The 24,876-nt window shown below is 39.2% G+C and overlaps 1 non-coding gene across 1 annotated transcript; it reads right to left on the bottom strand.

The window, feature by feature from the left end:
- Nucleotides 1–540: 540 nt before the first annotated feature.
- Nucleotides 541–647, bottom strand: LOC141615436 (small nucleolar RNA R71). Its single transcript, XR_012529857.1, has one exon. It is a non-coding gene; the product is annotated as a small nucleolar RNA R71 (small nucleolar RNA).
- Nucleotides 648–24,876: the final 24,229 nt, after the last annotated feature.

The raw sequence follows: 24,876 nt of genomic DNA, 5'->3' as shown, positions 1-24,876 counted from the left end.
TCATGAAACTGAAAGGACTTTGACAACCAATAGGAGACTTGCTAAGAGAACTTTGAGAGTATTGGTGAGGTTGTAGATATTCAACCAAATACTATTGAGTTCATCAACCCTTTTGCAAGAGAAGGTGAGGAGAACCCAACACAAAATCCAACACAAAATCAACCCACAATGCCTAAGTTTTCATCACATTCCGTACCCACCGAGGAGAACCTACCCAATGGTACTCCCACACCACAACATCTAACCGGAAATTTTATTGCCAAATCTGCATTTATCCAATTAGTCGAAAGAAGCCAATTTGGGGGGATGCCTAGTGAAGACCCTCATTCTCATATGGAGACTTTTTGTGACTATTGTATTGCGATTTCTCAAACCGGTGTAACTCAAGACCAAATTCGATGGGTCTTATTTCCTTTTTCTCTAATTGGCACCGCAAAACAATGGTTGAAAGGCCTTGATAAGGCTACTCTCGGAATTGATTCTTGGAAAAAGTTGGCTCTAGCTTTCTACAAAAAGTTCTATCCACCGGAAAAGACTAACATGCTAAGAGCTCAAATCACGGGCTTTAATCAAAGAGATGAAGAATCTTTGTATGAAGCTTGGGAGCGATTTAAAGGAATTTGTCGCTCATGTCCTCACCATGGACTTAGCGAGTGGTTCTTTGTACAACAATTTTGGAACGGTCTTTATGAAGATTCAAGGAACATTATCAACATGGGATCAAATGGAATGTTCACCGAAGTTGATGACAATCAAACTTGGAACAAAATTGAGGAAATTGCGGTCCATAACTCACAATATAGAAGACCTCGCAAGGCTACTAGAGGAGGAAAGCATGAAGTGGACTCCATTACTCAATTGGGTGCTCAACTTAGTGCTCACATTGATACCATCAATTTGAAGTTTGAAAAAGCTATGGCTAGACTTGAAGAAGCCTCAAAATCACCAAAGCATCATGTTAATGCCATGACGGCATCTTCATCAATCCCAAGTGGGATATGTGAGAATTGTGGAACTTTGGGACATGACCAAAGTGAATGTAGGGGAACAAATGAGCAAGTGAATGCTTTCCAAGCATACAAGAGTGGTACCCCTTATTCAAACTATTACAATGAAAACACCAAATTCCATCCAAATCTCTCACATACAAAAGCCAAAATGTTCAAAACCCTCAACCAACATACACCCCACCTCCCATGAGAAACCAAAATCAAAGACCCTTTTACAACCAAAACCAAGGTTACCAAAATCAAACTCCATACAATCAACAAAATGACCAAGGTTTTGATGTTCAAAAAGCGGTCCTCCAAATGCAAAAGAATCAACAAGAGTTTTTCACTCAAATGCAAAAGGATAGTCAAGCAATGGAAACCACCATCAACAACATCCTAGCTCACACCAAAATGTTGGAAACCCAATTGACTCAACTAGCATCTTCAAGCTCACAAAGACAAAAGAGGCAATTACCACCTCAAAGTAATCCCTCAAGACATGAAACGGTTAGTGCCATTCACTTGAGGAGTGGTACAAGGTATGAAGCACTGAAGAAGCAAGTTGAGGATGATGTTTTGGAAGGTAGTGACAAAGAAGAAATTGTGCAAAACTCCAAGGATGGAGAACCATCAAAAGAAGAAATTTCAAAGAAAAATGAAGACAAGGTCAAGGAGAAGGAGCCCATTGTGATTAGACTTCCTTTTCCGAGTCGTCAAGCCAAGCCCAAATTTGATGACCAACTTGGAAAATTTATGGAAATTGTGAAGAATTTGGAAGTCTCAATTCCTTTCATGGAATTAATCAATCACGTGCCGGCCTATGCAAAATACATGAAAGACATCCTCACAAAGAAGGTGAGTAGCGCAATACTTCAAGGGAGTTCACCTCCAAAACTCAAAGATTCGGGAAGCTTCTCAATACCGTGTACCATTGGCGACACCACGATCAACAAAGCCTTATGTCTTCTAGGGGCTAGTGTGAGTGTTATGTCGTACTCGGTGAGTAAAAGGTTAGGGATGGGAGAGCTTAAATGCACCAATATCACATTCCAAATGGCCGATAGATCGACGAAGACACCATTAGGGATATGGGAAGATGTTCCCGTAAGAATTGGGAAATTTTTCATCCCGGTGGACTTTGTCATTGTTAACATGGAAGAAGATTCCAACATTCCAATCATTCTAGGAAGACCTTTCTTACACACCGCGGGTGCGGTGATTGATGTGAAGCATGGAGAGCTCACTCTAGAAGTGGGAGATGAGAGCATAACTTTCAATCTTGACAAGACCATGAGAGCTCCCCGTTTGCATGAACCATGTTTTATGGTTGATCATTATAGCCGGAAGGATGATAGGAAGAAGTCGGAATTCCAATGGAAGAAAAAAATTGAAGATGCTTCATTCAAAGAACAAGTGAATTGTAACAAAGAGAGCTTGAAAAGCTCACCAAAGTCGAGCAATGAAGAGGATGGCCTCATTGGCCAAGACAAGAAAGTGGGAGAGTTGTCTCCATCAACTCAAGAGATCTTTAGTGATCAAGTAGATGAAGTTTGTGGTCTTTGGGACGATGAGTTTGAAGGGATTTTCAATCCCTATATTGGTAATGCTATCGATCAAGACCGACAACAAGGGCAAAGGTCTATTGAAGACCTTTATCATGATAATGAACAAGCTTTTGATTACTTCTTCAAGGTATTGAGCAACATCAACAACACCTTGGACATGCCCCCATGACATCTCACTAAGGATGAGAGTTTGGTGGAGTCCTCCCTAAACCACCATTTGTAAATATTTCTAACTCCCTAACTCACATTTTAATTCTTACATTACATTTTTTTGTCATTGTTGGATTTTTATGCCTTGATCAAGATAATTATCATTTTTGAGAGAAGTGAGGGAGGGACTAATGATTTAATTGATGTGTAGTGCTTTAGCTTAGTGTGGGGATAGCAATTGCCTAGGCTATTCATGCCTTAGTAGTGCCCCTACAATGAAGAACACGGGATTTGAAGAATGAAAAATGACACGGGATATGCAAGTACACGGATGGAACTGAATCCAGGTAAAAAAGGGGCAGAATCCGAGCGTCTTCATAGGAATCCGCCCGTCTTCAGGCAATCCGGGCATCTTTGTGAAAATCCACCCGTCCATCTGAGCTGAGAATTTGAAATTTTGGGTCTGTTGCTAAATCCGAGCGTCCTGGTAGAGAAGACGCTCGTCTTCAGAAATCCGCCCGTCCTGAAAGGAAAGCTGCCCGTCTTTTTGCCTGTGAAAAACAAGAAACCTCACTGTCTGAGAATCTGCCCGTCTTCAGCAGAAGACGCCCGTCCCGCAATCGATAAATCCGAGCGTCTTTGCTGAAAGACGCCCGTCTTTAGGCGAGAATTCTCAAACCAAAATAGGCAGAATCCGAGCGTCCCAAAGGAAAGACGCCCGTCTTCCCCTGCTATTTCAATTTTTTCGGGTATTTTAAATACCCCATCCCCCATTCATTTCTTCATTCCTTCATTCAAAACACTACCCATAAACCCCAAAACTCAAAACCCTCATCCTCTCCATCACCAAAACAAGATTTCCTCAATCAAATTAAACAAAATCAAATCCAAACTTCCTTTTAACATCAATTAATCACTCCTCTTCCAACAAAAATCAAACCAAGCACCAAAATCTTCAACCTTTGAGTCGATTTTTGAAATTATAAAGGCAAAGCCTTTCACCTTAAAATCGATTTGGGTATACTTGGAAATTGAAGATTTTCACTCTTTTCTTGGTTAAATCATCAATGGCAAGGACAAAAGAGCAACAAAGGCACCTAAGGCAAAGGCACTCTCAACAAGACAAAAGAGTCTTCAAGCAAAGAAAGCCTCATTGGCTATGGTGGTAGCTAGCTCAAACTTGGAAGTGCAACAACAACAACCTCCCTTGGAAGCAACAACATCAACAACTCCGGAAATTGCTCAACTATCGAACTATCCAGAGGTAATTTTCATTTCTAACTCCCATAGGGATACATTTGCCAAGTATGCTAGAAAATCCTTTCTATCCACCAAATTCATATGTGAAGATGCCTTGAACAAATTGGGTGTTCTTGAACCAACTAAAGCCTTCTTTGAAGCCATGGGGTTGGGAAAATTGTTTGCTACAAAAGAATTGACATACCCCTTCCTTACCTTAGAATTCTTGAGTTCTTTGAAAGTTACTAAGGTAGAGACTAGAGAAAACATCGAGTTCCGCCTTGCTAATGTGAGTAGGCGCATCACCTTTGATGAATTGGGTAAAGCATTGGGTCTTAGTGATTCACCTAGTTATTTCAAGAATCCCGGCAAGTATGACCCCGATCCTCTTTGGGAGGCGATTTCCGGAAGGAAATTTGAGAACTATCATGCTAGTCGCGCTCTATTAGTCCACCATCCGGGCATTAGAGTGTGGCATAAGGTCATCGGGAATACCATCATTGCAAGAAAAGACACCAACCACTTTACCAAGCTCGATTGTGTTCTTCTTGAGTCGGCCTTAAACATTGGAAGGGAATTCACCAAGCCTTACAATTCTCTAAGGCTTTTGGTAGAAAGATGGCTAAATGTTGATTGTGGAAAGCAAGGTACCACCGTTATTGTCAATGGAGGTCTAGTCACTCTTTTGGCTAAGTACTTTGATCCAAATTTCAACAAGGATAGCAAGTATGTGGCGAAAAAGGGAGGTCATCTCATTGACATGGATGCCATGATTAACAAGTACAAGTGGGTCACTCATAACCCTCTTGACACCAAATATGGGTGGCTCACCAATGAGGCTAGATCTTTTACTTTGCCTTCCATGATTTACCGTTTGAGTGTCCATCGGACCAACTACCTTCTTCCCCTCTCAAAAGAAGCCGAATACATCATTCGATAACAAAGGGGTGAAATTGAAATGCCCTCCTCTTCCATTGTCACACCACCCTATCCATTCAAGTATCAAGAGTTCAAACCCGAAGGTGTTGAAGCAAGCAAAGACTACATGACTCTACTTATGCAAGAGATGCACAAGCAAGCTTTTAAGGATTGGGAAGATGCTTACTTAGCCCAATATCCACCCCTCCTTCATTTAGCTAGGCAAGGACTACTTGATCCTTCATGTCTTTTGCCTAGTTGGGCGGATAGGAAAGTCTTCTTTTCGAGTGCATCTAGGGGTGAGACTCCGGGTGACGATGAGGTTGTCGGTGATGAGGTTGTTGATAGCATTGAGGAAGAGGCTAGTGAAGAAGAAGAAGAGGATGATGAAGAAAGTGAGCAAGAAAGTGAAGAGGGAATTGGTGATGAGCACTTCTATTGAGGAAGATGATGATAATGATGATATGGTGGAAGACTAGAAAGCTTTGGAGGCTCCTACCCTCTTGAGGCTTGCCTACTTCTTTCTTTGTTTTATTTACTTTATCTTGATCATGGTTGGAGAGTCCTAGCAACATAGAGGACTCACACCTCGGCCCCATCGAGGTGTTCTTATTTCATTGTTCCCACTTTTGAAAATCCAAAATGACAAATTTAGTTCCATGCATTGCATCTTGTGTGCATGAACTACCCCAACTTTAGGACATTAGAAATAATGTCTAACTCGGTTTGGGGAAGTACATGCATACGCAACGGGAGGTAATCTAAATTACGCTCTCCGTCATAAACAAAAACCCATGCATCATGTAGTATAGATTAGTGTAGCTTGCATTTAGAGTAGAATGCATGCATCATGCTTGCATGATTTCCCATCATTTTGGCCATTGAGGACAATGCCCATATTAGTGTGGGGATGGGGAATCCTAACTTAACTTTTATTCAAACATCCAAAAAAAATGAAAAAAATTTGAAAAACCATAAAAATTTGAAAAATTGAAAAACCAAAAACAAGTTCATTTCCTTTGTAGTGTAGTCATGTATATATTGTTGTATATATTTTGTTTCTTTTATCCTTGTTCACATTGATCGACTACGCCACATCCGAGACATGAGGGTATTAAAGACCGCATGGTATGATCTTTCCAATCTCCTTTTTCCTCTTTATGTTAATGACTATGTGGCTTTATTTTTATTGATGCGGTATAACAATGTGAACTTAGGACTTGCATTTAGTTTATATGTCATATTTGTAATATTCCGTATTTATGAGTCTTAGGGTACTCTATCGAGTAGGCCTTACTCTGTCGAGTAAGGGAGTTTTGCGAAATAAAATAGTTTCTGACCTGTTGGGTACTCGATCGAGTAACTAGGGTACTCGATCGAGTAAGGGTGTACTCGATCGAGTAGCCTTGGGTACTCGATCGAGTAGCCGGTTTACGGGGAGTTTTTCTCGGGTTTTGTTAATTATGCGATTAAGATATATAACCTTCCGTCATTGTTTCTAAATCACTTTTGCAAAACCTAATTTACTGTTTAAGAGAGAAGGCAAGTACGTTCTTAATCCTAATCGCATTGTTGACAAATCCCGGAGCTTGAGAGGTCGGATTCCATCGTTCTTTATACCTTTGTGATCCTTGCGTCGAGGGTAAGATCTGCATACCAATTTTATAGTATTTCGTCAAGTTTCGTTAAACCCTAATTTTGTGATTGGGGGTTTTTATGATTTGTTAAGGTTAGATTGTGATTATGTGATTATGTGATAGGAGAAGGATTTGTAAAGGAGAGGTTTTGAGACAATTTGCTAGATCGTCGATGATTGTGTTGCTTTCCAGGTAGGATTTCCTACTCAGCATTAGTCCCATAATGGGATATTGGTTGATGTGTTGTATTTGGTTGTTTGATATAATAATTGTCTTTGTGATTGTGGTTGTGATCGTTGTTGATGGTTCGCGAGGCGTGGCCTCGGAGTGTGGGGTCACTTGCGGGAGTGACTTCACGCCCTAGTTTCGCCCTTCGTGGAACCCGCCACGAAAGGGGATGTGCACATTAATGGACAGGGTTATCGCTCACTATGTGGAGCGGGGATTTGGTGGGTACGGCTGCGGTCCCCCATCGGGCGTGGTCCAAAGGTGGACGATCGGTGATTGAGATGATTGGAGTTGGTTGGTTGTGTATGTGTGACGGTTAAGGTCATGTCATTTATCTTATTGTATATATATATGGTGAATTGTGTGATTAGTACCGACCCCGTTTAAATGTTTTAAAAACTCGTAGTGATCCATTCGGGGTGGTGAGCGGTGCTTGGCGGTATATCTTGGATACGCGTGGGATCTAGTCAGGGATGGAGTCATCACATATCATAGTCTTTAGTCTTCCGCTGTGTTTGTTAGGACAGTTCCTTTCGGTTGGTTTATAGTTTGAGAGCGATTGTATTGTGCTTACAGATTGGTTTTGTTATGTAATCACTTAACTTGTTTAATAAAGTATGTTTCTTCATTGTCTTATGATTATCATGCCTCGGGTAACCGAGATGGTAGCATCCTTATACCTGAGTGGTCCTGGTAAGGCACTTGGAGTATGGGGGTGTTACAAATGGTATCAGAGCGACGATCCTGAAACCTGTAACCAATGAATCTAATGAATCTAGGGAGTCAATTAAAATGAACCCGGGTAAAGGTTGTAGGAGCTAATGCAAAGACTTGGGAGACGTCCTAAAGTCGCGAACTCGCCCTACAATTTTGAACCGGTCACCATGGGATATGTGTCGGGATCGTTATGTGCTTATTGTGTCTTTGTGTGTATCTATGTAGTAGTATGTTGTATGATTTGATGGATGAAAGATGATAATGACGTGAATTGTATGTTGGTTGATTGTAAAGCATGAAAGTATAATTATTGATACATGTAATTTGACATGTTATAATTATGTAAGGAAAAGTATTTTGTCTATATATATATATATATATATAAAGCGATGTGTAAGTATACATGTTGTTATTGTCGTGTTGAGTAAAAGTACAGAAGGTTGGGAGTGTGAATTGAACATGTGCTGGGTGAATATGTTGAACGAATATGGTGGATAAATATGTGGTATGATGGATGAATTAGTGGAAAAAGATGAATCATCGTGGTATGGTAACATGGTTCCGATTAAGCATGTTATATAATGAAAGTTATTTTATAATGTTGTTATGCTAGTAACATGTGAATAGGGGACTTGATGTCATGTATTTGTGATTTTGTTTACGGAAAAGTGATAGAATAAAAACATGTGGGTAAGTCATAATTGGCAAGTTAGATAAATTATGTGCATGATGAATGTTGTTGCTTGGCTTTTGAAAATAGTAACATATGATTATGAATACTGGTTTTATGAGTTTTGGACTGGTTTTATTTGCTTGGTTGTTGTTTAAGCTATTTGGAAGTAAAAAATCAAATAGTTATGTCGTCTGATTACAGCAAAGTTGTCTTTAAACTGTTTTAACTTGAGATGCATAAATGATTTTGATGTGATTCCAATTGGAGGTGATAGCTTGTCCTTTTACGATTCTAACGATAGGTCACACGCCCAAAACGACCAAGTAATGAGTGAGTTATGACCGTTTTACGAAAACTGGACAGTGCAGAGAAATGTGTAGGTACTCGATCGAGTAGCCTTGGTACTCGATCGAGTACGTCAGTTACTCGATCGAGTACGTCAGTTACTCGATCGAGTACGTCAGTTACTCGATCGAGTGTCCCTGGTAATTTGTTTTACGAGCTTCTCATCTTCACCTACTCGATCGAGTAAGTCCCTTACTCGATCGAGTGGCATGTACTCGATCTAGTGACCCCTGTTTTGGGTCATATGCTTATCTTTTGACATTTGTTGCATATTATGTTTAATTCAAAGGTAATATTTTGCTTCTTTATGCACCGTTTTATATGTATATTGATCCTGATGCGTAAGTTACCCAATCTTATGGTGTAGTGAGTGGCACCTGTGGTGAGTAGGAGTTCGGTGGGAGGACATGAGTTCTATGTGTTGTGATAGATAGTGGAAAAAAAGAAAAGGGAGATTGGTATGGCTTAATTGAGGCATAGAGCATGTTTTGTGAGACGGGATGAGTGATATGATTGTGTGTTGAGTACTGTAAGAATAAGTGAATGTGGGCAAAGAGTGATGCAAGTTTAAGGAACGTGAGAATGAAAAGATTGAAAGAAAGGATGTGGATAGTAGCAACCGGAGATGTATAACGAATTATGGAGGGAGATGGTTAGAAATAGAGTTGAGTAAGAATATATGTAATGAAAGGTCGTTTTAGAGGAATTGAGAAGAGTGGTATATAGCGAACTTAATGGAGGCATGTCGCGACGTAGATTTGGAGATAGTGAGTGAGTTTGGGAGATTTGGTTCATTAAGAAACGAAACTAATGTGTGACTTCCTTGAGCAAGTAAGTCATGAGAGATCGGGGTGAGTAATAGCATGAGGTGGTCCGGGTGATTTATGTTAAGTGTGAGTAAGAGCAGGATAAGAAAAGATTGATGGTAAGAAAGAGTGAGATGGTATTAATATGAAATGAGGGAAATTGAGTTTTGGAGCAAAAAAAAAAAAAAAAAAAAAAAAAAAAAAAAAAAAAAAAAAGGTAAATCGGTTTACTAAAGAGTTAGGTAGAAGGAATAAGAAGTTGAACTATTAATTGGTATTATTGAGTGTAAAGAGAAAGGAAGGATAAAAGTAAGTTTGAGGAAAATGTTCACCGGAGTTATGTGATATAAAAGTAAGGAATCATCGAAATGGGTGATAGTATCACGAGGATGTTAGCTAATGGTTATATAGGAGTTTCAGGACAACATGATTGATAATGAGTTTCGAGGAACTAAGGGAGTAAGAAGTTGGTGGAGTATTGGAACGATACGAGATATTTGGTGGAGAGTTGGATGACAATACAAATAAGATAGTATTGGGAATAATGTTGAGGTAATTTTGTTGATGGGTTTGATGTTCGTTGTTTGGGATGTTAACCAAAGATAGGAAAGAAATCGTGATGTTTAGAGATGAGTGAAGAGGTTTGATGTCCTGGACAAAGGGTAGTGTTATGGTTTATGACTAGTGGTTAAGGGTGACGGTATGTTAGAGAGATGGTAATTCTAAAGAGGCTGATTTTGGTAGAGACTGCATTGATAAGTATGGTTGTGAGGAAGTATAAGACATAGTCTTGGGAGGCTGTTTCTCATAATGAGTGTTAGCTGTATGGTTATGTATGGCAAAAGGTGTTGGGTATGCGAATGGAAGAATGTGATGAGGGGCATGCGAGTTAAGCTCGGATGACAGGTAACCTTTGTTGAGTGGTAACTTACGTGATCAGGATTGATTGGTTGGATGTGATTATGGGTCTATGTTATATATAAATGTTTGTGTGAGGTTCTGACCTCACAAGAAGTGGTATGGTGTGATAGTTATATTGTTGTTATCTGAATGTTCTGCAATATATGTTGAACACGGTAATTTAATTGAATGATATTCAAAAGGGTAATAATTTGATTGATCTGGCATGACTGGTTATACTTGTATGTATTCATGATATATGTTGATTCCGTGATGCGGTAAGGGGATGATATTCATGAGGTTATTATCTGTTTAATTCATATAATATGTTGCTTTGTGATTTAGCAAAGTGGATTTGAGTAAGTTTTTCTTGTTCAAGAAGTTATGTTGAGTCGACTTATGGGATTGTGTATGTTGTGATGTCTATCGATGCGGTTGTGGTGCCTCGGGTGGTGATCCGGGCACGATATTTAGTGTTGTGATGCGGGTATTTTCGCACTGCGGTGTGGCTGTTGGTGGCGGTGTTGTGATGCCGTCACCGGTTGTGATGGAGTAGGTGGGATGATTATGATTCGAGTTTCGAAAGTACATACCAATTATACATAGATTGTTGTTTCGTTTGTTGTTGTTTCCTGTGAGTTTCAGTTTGGACAGATAGACAGTCGTCTTGATCATTGGTGTTTTCTTTATCAGGTTAAGTTTGAGAATGAGGGTAGAGTATGATATGGAATAGAGTTGTATATGTCTTCGTTGTTGTCATGGTATAGTGATATTATGTTAATGGAACACGGTTGTGAGAGGTTGTTACAGTAATTTTGATCTTGTTCTAAATAAGGCTTTAGTGGACATGATAATGGCAAGTGATTCGTAGAACATGTGTGGTAATGATCTGATATATGCAGGTGGTTCATAATCCTTTGTTGAGACAGTGAGTGTAGGGTGTTGAATAATAAGTGTCGTGTTAAGCTTTGGAGGCTCCTACCCTCTTGAGGCTTGCCTACTTCTTTCTTTGTTTTATTTACTTTATCTTGATCATGGTTGGAGAGTCCTAGCAACATAGAGGACTCACACCTCGGCCCCATCGAGGTGTTCTTATTTCATTGTTCCCACTTTTGAAAATCCAAAATGACAAATTTAGTTTCATGCATTGCATCTTGTGTGCATGAACTACCCCAACTTTAGGACATTAGAAATAATGTCTAACTCGGTTTGGGGAAGTACATGCATACGCAACGGGAGGTAATCTAAATTACGCTCTCCGTCATAAACAAAAACCCATGCATCATGTAGTATAGATTAGTGTAGCTTGCATTTAGAGTAGAATGCATGCATCATGCTTGCATGATTTCCCATCATTTTGGCCATTGAGGACAATGCCCATATTAGTGTGCGGATGGGGAATCCTAACTTAACTTTTATTCAAACATACAAAAAAAATGAAAAAAATTTGAAAAACCATAAAAATTTGAAAAATTGAAAAACCAAAAACAAGTTCATTTCCTTTGTAGTGTAGTCATGTATATATTGTTGTATATATTTTGTTTCTTTTATCCTTGTTCACATTGATCGACTACGCCACATCAGAGACATGAGGATATTAAAGACCGCATGGTATGATCTTTCCAATCTCCTTTTTTCCTCTTTATGTTAATGAATATGTGGCTTTATTTTGATTGATGCGGTATAACAATGTGAACTTAGGACTTGCATTTAGTTTATATGTCATATTTGTAATACTCCGTATTTATGAGTCTTGGGGTACTCTATCGAGTAGGCCTTACTCTGTCGAGTAAGGGAGTTTTGCGAAATAAAATAGTTTCTGACCTGTTGGGTACTCGATCGAGTAACTAGGGTACTCGATCGAGTAAGGGTGTACTCGATCGAGTAGCCTTGGGTACTCGATCGAGTAGCCGGTTTACGGGGAGTTTTTCTCGGGTTTTGTTAATTATGCGATTAAGATATATAACCTTCCGTCATTGTTTCTAAATCACTTTTGCAAAACCTAATTTACTGTTTAAGAGAGAAGGCAAGTACGTTCTTAATCCTAATCGCATTGTTGACAAATCCCGGAGCTTGAGAGGTCGGATTCCATCGTTCTTTATACCTTTGTGATCCTTGCGTCGAGGGTAAGATCTGCATACCAATTTTATAGTATTTCGTCAAGTTTCGTTAAACCCTAATTTTAGGATTGGGGGTTTTTTTGATTTGTTAAGGTTAGATTGTGATTATGTGATTATGTGATAGGAGAAGGATTTGTAAAGGAGAGGTTTTGAGACAGCTGCTAGATCGTCTGATGATTGTGTTGCTTTCCAGGTAGGATTTCCTACTCAGTATTAGTCCCATAATGGGATATTGGTTGATGTGTTGTATTTGGTTGTTTGATATAATAATTGTACTGTGATTGTGGTTGTGATCGTTGTTGATGGTTCGCGAGGCGTGGCCTCGGCTGAGTGGGGTCACTTGCGGGAGTGACTTCACGCCTTAGTTTCGCCCTTCGTGGAACCCGCCACGAAAGGGGATGTGCACATTAATGGACAGGGTTATCGCTCACTTTGTGGAGCGGGGATTTGGTGGGTACGGCTGCGGTCCCCCATCGGCGGGGCTGGTCCAAAGGACGATCGATGTGATTGAGATGATTGGAGTTGGTTGGTTGTGTATGTGTGACGGTTAAGCTGTCTGTTTATCTTATTGTATATATATATATGGTGAATTGTGTGATTAGTACTGACCCCGTTTAAATGTTTTAAAAACTGTAGTGATCCATTCGGGGGTGGTGAGCAGTGCTTGGCAGGTATATCTTGGATACGCGTGGGATCTAGCTGGGGATGGAGTCATCACATATCAGAGTCTTTAGTCTTCCGCTGTGTTTGTTAGAACAGTTCCTTTCAGTTGGTTTATAGTTTGAGAGCATTTGTATTTTGCTTACAGTTGGTTTTGTTATGTAATCACTTAACTTGTTTAATAAAGTATGTTTCTTCATTGTCTTATGATTATCATGCCTCGGGTAACCGAGATGGTAGCATCCTTATACCTGAGTGGTCCTGGTAAGGCACTTGGAGTATGGGGGTGTTACAATATTAGTTGGTAGAATCATTTGTATTAGGATGTTTATATGCTAGTTGCATCATGGCATGTAGCTTAGAAAATTTTGCGAAACCGTTTACTTGGGAATCTTGACAAGTGTATATAGGCTCTAGTAGATGCTTTTTCTTCTTAAGACTTTGCTTGTTAGGATACTTGTAAAACACCCTAGGATGTGTCATGCTAGTATCCTTTGACCCATGGATTAAGGCCCAGTCAAGAGTACCTTGTGGTGTGATAACTCCTTAGCTACCGTTTATTCCAAGGTGACCCTTGAAACCATGCATCCATCATCCATGTTCTACCACATTTTTGTCATCAAAGGGAATGGGCATAAAAAGAAATCAATTTGAGTTCAATGAAATGAAAAGTGAGAGAAAGTTGCAAAAAATGCATCAAATGAAAAGAGGAGCAAAAATAGAACTCCTAAAGCTTCAAATATAAGCCACCCTCACTACATATGGGGTGACTTTGAAAATGTTCAAAAGAAATGCAAAAAGTTGAAAAGTTGTAAAGTATTGAAATGCCAAAATCAAAAAGAAATGGCAAGGAAGTGTTCTCAAATGTCAAATGCCACAAGAAATTGGGGGGAAAAAAAAAACAAAAGCAAACTCCGAAAGTGAAACTCAAATATCTATTGATCCCTTTATCCATCGTATCCATTTTTGTGCATGGTAGAGAGGGGACGACCCTTCTTCTTGTCTAGGCAAGAGGGGGAATTCCGCAATCCTCCAGTGTTTCTAACACCATAGGGAATCTACTCTTGACAAAAGCATTTAACGATTGATGACAAAGGTACCCTAGCTTGACACAACTTGGAGGTGATTTATTGGTATCCTTCTAGGCTTAGTAGTTTGAAGAAACCATATCTATGAAGGAGTGTGTACCCTTGAATTGCTTCCCTTGTAGATAATTTCCGCCACTTAGATGAGGAAAGTGGCTATTCTTTTGTAGATGCATCCATTATTGGATTTTGTGTGCTTAATGTTTGGATGTGTCGCCATTTTGGCAAGACCCACCTTGCCTTGCAAGAAGGCATCCTACCTCATGGTTGTCTTGTTGTGAGTTGAAGTGGCGGAGTGAGACCCGCTAATTGTCTCATATCGGCAATGTTATTAGGTTAGTTTAATAATGGTCCTAGTCTTTGTCACCTCTTTACTCGGGACGAGCAAAGGTTCGGTTTGGGGATATTTGATGTGACCATAATTAGAGCATATTTAGTCCCCGAATTAGCCTTGTTCCCATGCTTTTTAGTGCATATTTGGGTCATTTATTGTCTTTAGTTCTTTGTTTTGCATATTCTTTGAGGTTTTGATCCCTTGTAGGAAAGGAGTGCAAACCTTGCATTTTCATGGCAAAATGAGACTAAATTGATTGAATTCAATGACCAAGCATCAAGGAGAGACAAGATTAGAAGGCCTTTGTACATACTATAGTAGATGGGCAATGATGAGAAAAGATCCTTACATCCCCGAGGAAATCTCCAAAGATTTTATGAAGAAAAAGGAAGAAAAGAAGAAGGAACAAGACTGCCTGACAATCCGTGCGGATTGTCTAGAAGACGCCCGTCTTCACCCTACAATCCGTGCATCTTCACCACCAAGGCGCCCGGGCAAAATCTCCAGAAGACGCCCATCTTCACTCCAAGGACGCCCGGGCAGAAACCACCAAATCCGCCCATCCCGTGCTAAAGACGCTCGGATTACCAGGCAGACCCATTTCGTCTTCTTCAAGCTTCAAGGAAGGATGCACATCTTCTTCTAGAGACCGGAGTCTTTCCAAAAAGACCGGCGTTTTCTCAACAAGGGACTTAATCGTCATTTAAGCCCTTAGTTAACCATAATTCATACACCTAATCCCCACTATAAATACCCCATTAGTCTAATTAGAAGAGCATGTTCTTCTTAGCAATCTTTAGTGTAGTTAATATCAATCAAATCTCTCTTTAATCTTTTAATCAACGTTTAATCAAGTTTTAATACAAGTTTTATTTCCTTAATCTCTCTCGTGTTCAACCTTTATTTTGGGTAATTGAAGATTATTTGGGTTATTATTGGGAGATTGACAACCTCACAATCAAGCATCAAGTACTTCTTTTATTCTTTGCTTTATTATTGGAATCATTAGTAGGTTAATTCTCTTAATCCCTTTTTAATTATTGTTAATCACTTTCATTTATTCATCATGTTTCACTTTGTTGGTATGATTGACAACCTTGCTAGCATGTTCAACATAATAATGAGTGAGTAGTTTCCTTAGCTAGGGTTAATGGGTGATTAGGGGAAACCAACATGGGAGATGATTCATGTTTAAATTAATATGCTTTCATAGTTTATTTGCATGCTTGTTGTGATCTCAACTTATGCACATGTTATGTTTGATGAAATGTGAGCCTATGAATCCTTGCATTTTTTACCCATCACCTATCTTTTCAATGAGACTTGTAAGACATAAACCAACTCGAGTCTCATTAGACCATGCATGTTGTTGAGTAGGGAAGACTAAGTCGACTTGTAGGTGTTGTACAATCTAAACGATTCGGCTCCGGGACCCAAACTTTCCTAGGATTGTAAGATATAAAGCAACTCGATCCATCACAACAATAATTGCTTGCTTATAATTTGAGAACATGTTTGTATGATCAATTCCCATGAATCCCCTATGAACCCATGACACCCTAGTGCCTTTTATCAATTGTTTACATCCCTTTTAATTCATCTTGCTTGTTTACTTTCATTGCTATTCAGTTTAGTGATCTTCTACATCAAACCCCAATTGTGACACCCCTTAAGACACCACTAGTTGCAATTGAAATCTCATCTCAATTCCCGTCCCTTGGGATCCGACCTTTACTTGCCTCTTTACTAATTGTAGAGTTGTTTGTGAAGTTATAAATTGTGTTTTGGTCTAGGTGCTCCTAGCGACAAGTAACCGAAAAATATAGTCCGACCAGAGACCTTCATAATGAACCGATAAATAATCTTATCAATATAAGCTTCTTAACTCAATGCTAGTATCCTCTTGGACCAATCCCTATAGATCCGGATACCCAAAATGCGTTGTACCTCTCCCAAGTCCTTCATCTGGAAATGGTCCCTATCCACTCCTTAACGGAAGTGTGTGTCGATACATCATTCTTGATGAGCAATATGTCATCCATATATAAGATAAGGAAAATAACTTTACTCCCACTAAACTTCATGTATAAACAAGGTTCTTCAACACTTCGAGTAAAACCATATTTTTTAATAACATGATCAAAGCGATGGTTCCAACTCATAGATGCTTGCTTAAGACCATATATGGATCTCTAACGCTTACACACCTTCTTAGAGTTATATGTATCTAAAAAACCTTCAGGTTATGTCATGTACACTTCCTCTTCTAGAATCCCAGTCAAGAAGGCGGTTTTGACATCCATTTGCCAAATCTCATAATCATGAAATGCGGCAACCGCTAAGATAATTCTAATGGACCAAAGTATAGCTATTGGAGCGAAGGTTTCATCATAGTGAAGACTATGATGAAACCTTTTGCCACCAATCTAGCTTTGCCATGTCGAGTTTAATCTTAAATATCCATTTACACTGAAGGGATCGCACTCCCTGAGGTAAATACACCAAGTCCGATACTTGGTTCTCGTACATAGAATCCATTTAGGATTGCATGGATTAAAGCCAATGCGTGGAGTCGTGACCAGAAATGGCTGATTTGTAAGTAGTAGGTTCGTCACTTTCTAAAATTAATAAATCACTATTTTCCTCTTCGATGTTTCTGAGGTATTGGTAAGGTGGATGACTGATTCTACCTGATTTCCTAGGAACGATTACCATCTCAGAAGAGGAGGGAACGTTATCCTCCATGTTGTCCTCCACCTCGTTCTCGGTTTATGGCTCTTGAACTTCATCAAGTTCAAATTTTATCCCACTATGTCTTTTAGAAATAAACTCTTTTTCTACAAAGACAACATCCCGAGCCACAAACACTTTGTTCTCGTGACGGTTGTAGGAGTAATAACCACTCATTTCCTTAAGGTATCCTACAAAAAGACATTTGTCAGATCTTGGTGAGAGTTTGTCATCAGACTTGTTTTGGATATACGTCTCGCAACCCCAAATCCTCATGAATGACAAATAGGGGACCTTCCCCGTCCATATCTCATATGGAGTCTTGTTGGCCATTGTAGTCGGGCTTCGATTTAGTGAGAATACTGCAGACGAGAGGGCGAAATCCCAAAATAAATCAGGAAACTTAGTTAGACTCATCATAGACCGAACCATATCTAATAAAGTTCGGTTTCTATTTTCGGCCACGCCATTTAATTGTGGTCTCCTAGGAGGACTCTATTGTGATACAATGCCACAATATTTTAGGTGTGAATCAAAATCTTTGCATAATTATTCACCACCACGATCGGATCGTAGGGTTTTAATCTTCTTACCCAATTGGTCCTCTACTTCTTGTTAAAACTCCTTTAACTTCTCAAAGGCTTCACTTTTGTGCTTCATTAAGTAGACATACACATATCTACTTAAATCATCAGTAAAAGTGATGAAGTAGTGATAACATCCTCTAGTGATGATGGTTAATGGACCACACACATCGGTATGTATGAGGGCCAAAACCTCACTAGCTCGTGTACCTTTTTCCCGTAAAAGGAGCACGAGTCATCCTGCCTAAGAGACAAGACTCGTATACACCATTAGATTCGTAGTCAAATGGTTTTAGAACTTTGGATAAAACAAGTCTCTTAATGCGTCTTTCGTTTATATGACCTAAACGACAATGCCAAAGGCAGGATTCATTAGGATCACCCGTTTTGAGCTTCTTGCTCTCTTCATGATAAACTTCATTATCATTAAGAACATAAAAACCTCCAATAGTAATGGCCTTGCCATAAACAAAATTGGTCAATGAGAAAGTACAACTATTTTTATTAAACACAAAATAAAAGCCTTCCTCATCTAATACGGAGATGGAGATAATGTTCTTCGTTAAAGTTGGTACAAAATAACAATTATTAGAAAACAACTTTAAACCACTAGCTAAGGTGAGTACATAAGTCCCCACGGAAACAGCAGCTACTCTAACTAAATCTCTGATGCGAAGATCTACATCACCCTTAGTTAGTGTTCGCACGTTTGTTAGGCCCTGCATATGATTGCAGAGGTGAGAACCACATCCGGTATCTAATACAAAATTAGAAGTGCAAGCATAATTAACATCTATCATATAGAAAGAGGAGGAGATCATACCTATTGGCGTCACACGCCCTTCCTTGATATCCTCCAACTATTTGGGGCAATTTCTCCTCCAATGCCCTTTCCCTTGTTTAATTTCATGCCTTATTTCTTGAATTGGGATTTTTTCCTCCCTTTCCCCTTTGTAGCTCAAAAACACATGTTCTTTAATCTCATAGAAAGAATATCCTTTTGGTCACTCCCGGTAGCTTCCATATTGGAGCAAAACAGTCCACAACAAGCACCCATGAACCCGGTTTTGGTCCCTTGACCGAGATGGGGGCCAAATTGAAATACGTCTAAGAAAATGGGGCTTTTTACGGCCTACAAATCTTCCATGAGGAATTTAGATTATTTTTGTCTAAGGGTTTGTGTCTTGGGAAGGTGATAATCATAGAGAAAAGCAAAGAACAAAACCGGGTGGCCCCTTTTGCACGGTTTGCAACAACAAGGACAAGGGTCGCTTTCAAGTTTCCTAATTCATCAAAGACAACTTCTTAAGTCCCTCTTACATGGTCTAGCTCTTATAACCTTTGATGGCTGGACCAGTTGAAACTTCCAAGGAGTCCAAATAATAATTGTCCTTATTAGTTTACTTTATTGTTTTAAGTTAAATTTTTAACTTGTGTAAGAACTTTATGTAAGGCCTTAGCGCCACTTTTGGACCGGCATTTTATGGGGCTTTTGGACCGTTATATGCTAGACTAGATGAATGGTGAGGATTGCTTAGCTTGGTCAATAAAATCAAGGTTTTTCCACATGTAAAAGTCAGATTTGATGAATGATAAACACAAATTAGAAGCTTTGCTTTCTACTAATCTTCTTTGCTTAGTGCTAGAAAACCCTCTATTTCTTAGTGCTTAGAGTTGAGTGATTCCATTGCTTAGTGCTTGTATTCCTCTTAGGCTTAATCTAGTGGCTTAGTGCTTGGATTAAGTCATATCCCAAGTCACTAAATTCTAATCATTCTTGCGATACAATCGTGTTGTTCAAGTTAATTCTTGGTTTCAAACAATCGAACCGTATGTTCAAAAATGAGTCCTAAAGTTTTTGCTCAAATTTTAGCCATTTTAATCACAATTAAACAGACTATTACGCTGTCCAAATCGTGTCCTATTTGTCCAAATCCGAGTCTTGAGTGTATTACTTCAAATTGGTTATCAGAGCAAGGTTTAACATAATTCCATTGTTGTGTTAGTCTTGGAAAAGAAACCTTTCTTTTGAGTTCACCAAACCGCAACCACATTCAAAAACACAAAAACAACCATGAGTGAAAAAATACTAGCCGTCATTGAGACTCAAGTGACACAACTCTCGGAGAAATGCGACCTAATGATAGACTCCTTCAATGCTATCATGGATAACATTCCAACACCACCAAGGGACGGAGGACCACCTCGTGGTAGGGGAAGAGGTCGTGGTGTCATGGGTAGAGGAAGAGGCCAAGACAACCATGAAGAGGAAGCAATATCGGATTCGGCGGAGTCCATGCTTGAAGGCTTTCAAAGGGAGCTAAATAAAGACTTAAAATAGAAATTCCTTATTTTTATGGTAGTTTAGACCCCGAGGATTTGCTAGATTGGGTTAGAACCATAGAAAAAGTCTTTGAGTTTAAGGCCTACTCGGATTCTAAGTCTTTCAAATTTGCAATCTTAAAATTTAAGGGCTATGCTTCACTTTGGTATGAGAATGTAAAGAACCAAAGAAGGAGGGAGGGTAAAGAACCTATTAAGTCTTGGGTTAAGCTTAGAAAGAAACTTATGGAGAAATTTGTGCCTAAGGACCATACTCAAGACATGTTCATTAGACTCACCCAACTTAAACAAGACCAACAACCCCTTGAGTCCTATCTTAGAGACTTTGAACAACTCACCTTGCAATGTGAAATCAATGAGAAACCCGAGCAAAAAATTGCTAGGTTTGTGGAAGGGTTGGATGATAAGATTGCTAATAGAGTCCGAATGCAACCATTGTGGTCCTTTGATGAAGCCATGAATTTGGCTTTAAGGGTGGAAAAATTGGGAAAGGAAAGACCTCTAACTCAAAATTACCGTCCAAAACAACCACCAAGACCACCTATGCCGAGACCAAACCCAAAGAAACCAACACTCCAACCGTGACACCCACACTTGACAAGGGAAAGGGCATTGAAACCTCATAAAAAAAAGACCTTACCTCTCAAAAAATGTTAACAATGCCAAGGTTATAGACACTTTGCCAATGAATGTCCCACCAAGAGAGCCCTTAGTAGCTTTGAAGTGGTTCATTGGAGAGAGGATGAGATTCTTGTGTGTGATAAGGATGAGGAAAACGAGGAGACTAAGGATAAGGAGCTAGTATTGCCGGTCTCCGGGATGAGTATAGTCACTTGGAGATTGTTGAGTGCTCAACCTTTGGAAATGGATCAAAGACAACAATGTTTTAGGTCTAGATGTACAATTGGGGGAAGGGTTTGCAACCTAATCATTGATGGAGGTATTTTTACTAATGTGACCTCTAGTGTCCTTGTTGAGATGCTTTCCTTAACCACTCAAAACCATCCATGTCCTTACAATTTGAGGTAGCTTGACAAGGGGGCCGAATTGAGGGTTGACAAATAATGCTTGGTGTCCTTCTCCATTGGCAAGAACTATGTTGATAAGGTTCTTTGTGATGTTCTACCTATGGATGCTTGCCATCTTATACTTGGTAGGCCTTGGGAATCTGATAAGAATTCGGTGCACCATGGGAAGGATAACACATGCACCTTTGAATTTGGCAAAAGGAAAGTCACTCTAGCACCACTTCCACCACCCTCCATGCTTGAACCATCTAAAGAAGTGATGTTAATAAGGGAGGCCGAAATGATCCAATAAAAGAATGATGTGGGAGGTGTCCATATCCTGCTTGCCAAAAACATGTCCAAGTAGCAAGAGGGATCATTCCATAACAAGGTTCAAAATTTGATCGAGTTCTATCAAGATGATCCACCAAATGCCAACAAAGGGGTGGTTGCCGAGGTCCCTAAGCCTCACTTGGGCAACCATGATGTCCACAAATCAAATGACAAGTTAAGGGAGTGTTCACTTGAACAAGAATTGCTCAAATGGAATAATCAATCCAAGGATTATTTCAAGGGATTGCAATGTGACTCTCTTACGTTTTCTACTCCAAGTTTATCCAAGGTGTTTGAAATCGGAATTGAAGCTAGTAGCAAGGAAAATTTGCTTGTCCAACTCAAGTCAAATATTTGCTCTAACAAGGAATGGCATGAGGTCAAGAAACAAATTCAAGGGAGGCTCTTTAGCAAGGAACAAACCGAGAGGACCTATGATGGTATGCAATGTGATTTTTCTACCCTCTCTACTCCGAATTCATTTGAGGATCATAAGGCTCATGGTCACGGCAATAAGGCTGCCCAACCACAAGGATCCAAGCTAATTGATGAGCCAGGGAGGGAAGTAAAGAAACGGGTTGTGGGGAAATCGTCCGTCCATGCTAAGGCCACGAAATACAAGAACATGTCCGTAGTTCCTAAGAAATCGCAAATGTTCAAGCCCAGGGATCTTGTTTGGGTTCGTTCATGCAAGGGAAGGGTCCCCAAGAAGGGGAAAGGCAAGTCCATTGCAAATGAAGAAGGTTCATTTAAGATCATCAAGCAAATTGCACCCAACAAGTGCGAAGTTGATCTCTTTGGAACTCATGTCACATTGATGTTGGGGATTTAGGTCCTTACTATGAAGAGTTTAATGATGATGATGCCAAGGATTTGAGGACAAATCCTTTTCAAGAATAGGAGATTGAAGCACAACAGTCCACAACAAGCACCCATGAACCCCGTTTTGGTCCCTTGACCGAAATGGGGTCCAAATTGAAATCCGTCTAAGAACATGGGGCTTTTTACGGCCTAGAAATCTTACACGGCCTAGAAATCTTACATGAGGAGTTTAGAGTATTTTTGTCTAAGGGTTTGTGTCTTGGGAAGGTGATAATCATAGAGAAAAGCAAAGAACAAAACCGGGTGGCCCCTTTTGCACGGTTTGCAACAACAAGGACAAGGGTCGCTTTCAAATTTCCCAATTCATCAAAGACAACTTCTTAAGTCCCTCTTACATGCTCTTGCTCTTATAACCTTTGATGGCTGGACCATTTGAAACTTCCAAGGAGTCCAAATAATCATTGTCCTTATTAGTTTACTTTCTTGTTTTCATTTAAATTTTCAACTTGTGTAAGAACTTTATGTAAGGCCTTAGGGCCACTTTTGGACCGGCATTTTAGGGGTCTTTTGGACCGTTAGATGCTAGACTAGGTGAATGGTGAGGATTGCTTAGCTTGGTCTATAAAAGCAAGACTTTTCCTCATATAAAATTTAGATTTGATGAATGATAAACACAAGTTAGAAGCTTTGCTTTCTACTAATCTTCTTTTCTTAGTGCTAGAAAACCCTTTATTGCTTAGTGCTTAGAGTTGAGTGATTCCATTTCTCAGTGCTTGGATTCCTCTTAGGCTTAATCTAGTGGCTTAGTGCATAGATTAATTCATATCCAGAGTTACTCAATTCTAATCATTCTTGCGATACAATCGTGTTGTTCAAGTTAATTCTTGGTTTCAAACAGTCCAACCGTATGTTCAAAAACGAGTCCTAAAGTTTCTGCTCAAATTTTAGCCATTTTAATCAAAATTAAATAGTTCGTTACACTGTCCAAATCGGGTCCTATTTGTCCAAATCTGAGTCTTGAATGTTTTACTTCACATATCCCTCTCTGCTTAGGTTAGGACTGTATGAAGTTCAGTATAACTCTTATTCATGTTATTCATTTTGTAGTTCACACTAAAGTGGGCGAACTTGTTTGATAGCGAGTGGAGAATGTGATCCACCGCAAGAATTTTTGGAATGTTACACCTTAGAGGCTCCAGGGTATCGATATGTTCGACCATCTTAAGGACACGAGGACAAACCTTTTGACGTTTCTCAAGCTTATCTTCGAAAAAGCGTACCGTCGCTTCGTACTAGCGGATTTTAGGTGTTTGTGATAACATTTTAGTCATGCGAGTGATATCTCGTATGCATTTAGAGAAATGCATTGAAGCTTAAGTTTTGAGGATATCGACCATATCAAAACATTATTAACATCGTTGGACACTCTCATATAGTCATCATAGGCGGTCCATACCGCCATAGATGCCTTAGGTCGAGGCTCGGTAGGAGGGGGATCGGTCAAGTAAATGATCACATTATCGAATAACGCGGTTCTCTTAATAGTGGATTCCCATTCAACAAAATTGCTTTCGTCATCTTTAAAGTACATTTGTCCATTACGGACCTTAGCCAAGAATCTTTTCCTAGTGGAGTAGTGGAAGAAGATTCCATTGCGAATTACGAAGCTACAACAAAATAAGGAAATATACATTCATTGTTATAATAATATACTTGTAAAATAATTTTTATCAAGTTTTAGCATTTATATAATGATCCCTCAAGAAATTATGTAAACGATTCCGAGACCCGCTTCTTAGATAAAAATGAACATGTTATGCCACCTTTTATGTAAAATAATGGTAAGTCAACGTTTTATTAATTCTACCTTTAGAACTCTCGGTTGACGAATTTAAACTAAATCCATCCTCTAGCCCCGGAATAACTCTTATCCCGTTGACTCCAACCCAATTTTTGCATGTGATCTCATCACCCTACGTACCCGAGGTAAAAAGAGTCCACATTGTGGTTGCCCTAATGAACACGAGATTCATAGGTGTTACTAGTCGGTAAGGCTAATCTCAATTATTTTAAATGTGAGAGATCTTTTCAATTTAGTTATAAGTTTCCTATAAGTGAACTAAGTCGGCGAATAAATAATCCTAGCATGGCTACGTAGTTAATAAAAATAACTAGATTATTACAAGTTCAAAAACCAACTCCTTGGTCCCTTGCCTCTTCATTGGAACACCTTCCAAAAATGGCTTCATCTTGTGGGATTTGGAACTCCTTTCAAAAAAATAACACCGTCTCGAGGAAACTCCGTCTTATGGAAATGCCGGTAATAAAAGCTACTATAATCAAATTATATAGCAATTCCTATTATACATTAATTAAAAGATATTAAATGAAATCTATTAATTAATTACAAACCGACCATACGAGATCATATTTAAATTACAAACAAATCGCTATTCCCATTCATTACGGGTAATAACGATTAAAAATAACTAGGTCATACTAGGTACAAATTATAAAAATACCTTAAATAAATGACATTCATTCATTCAACATAAATAAAATGCTTAAAATGCTATAAAAATACAAAAATCGCCCCTAACACAATCATAAGTATCTAGCTTGGTTTTGTGGACTTAATCGATTTTTAACCGTTTAAAACTCAATAATCAATGCTTCAAACATGTTTAA

This window comes from Silene latifolia, chromosome 11 (assembly GCF_048544455.1).
Source record: "Silene latifolia isolate original U9 population chromosome 11, ASM4854445v1, whole genome shotgun sequence".
NCBI lineage: Eukaryota > Viridiplantae > Streptophyta > Magnoliopsida > Caryophyllales > Caryophyllaceae > Silene > Silene latifolia.
This window is presented reverse-complemented; position numbering and strand designations above follow the sequence as displayed.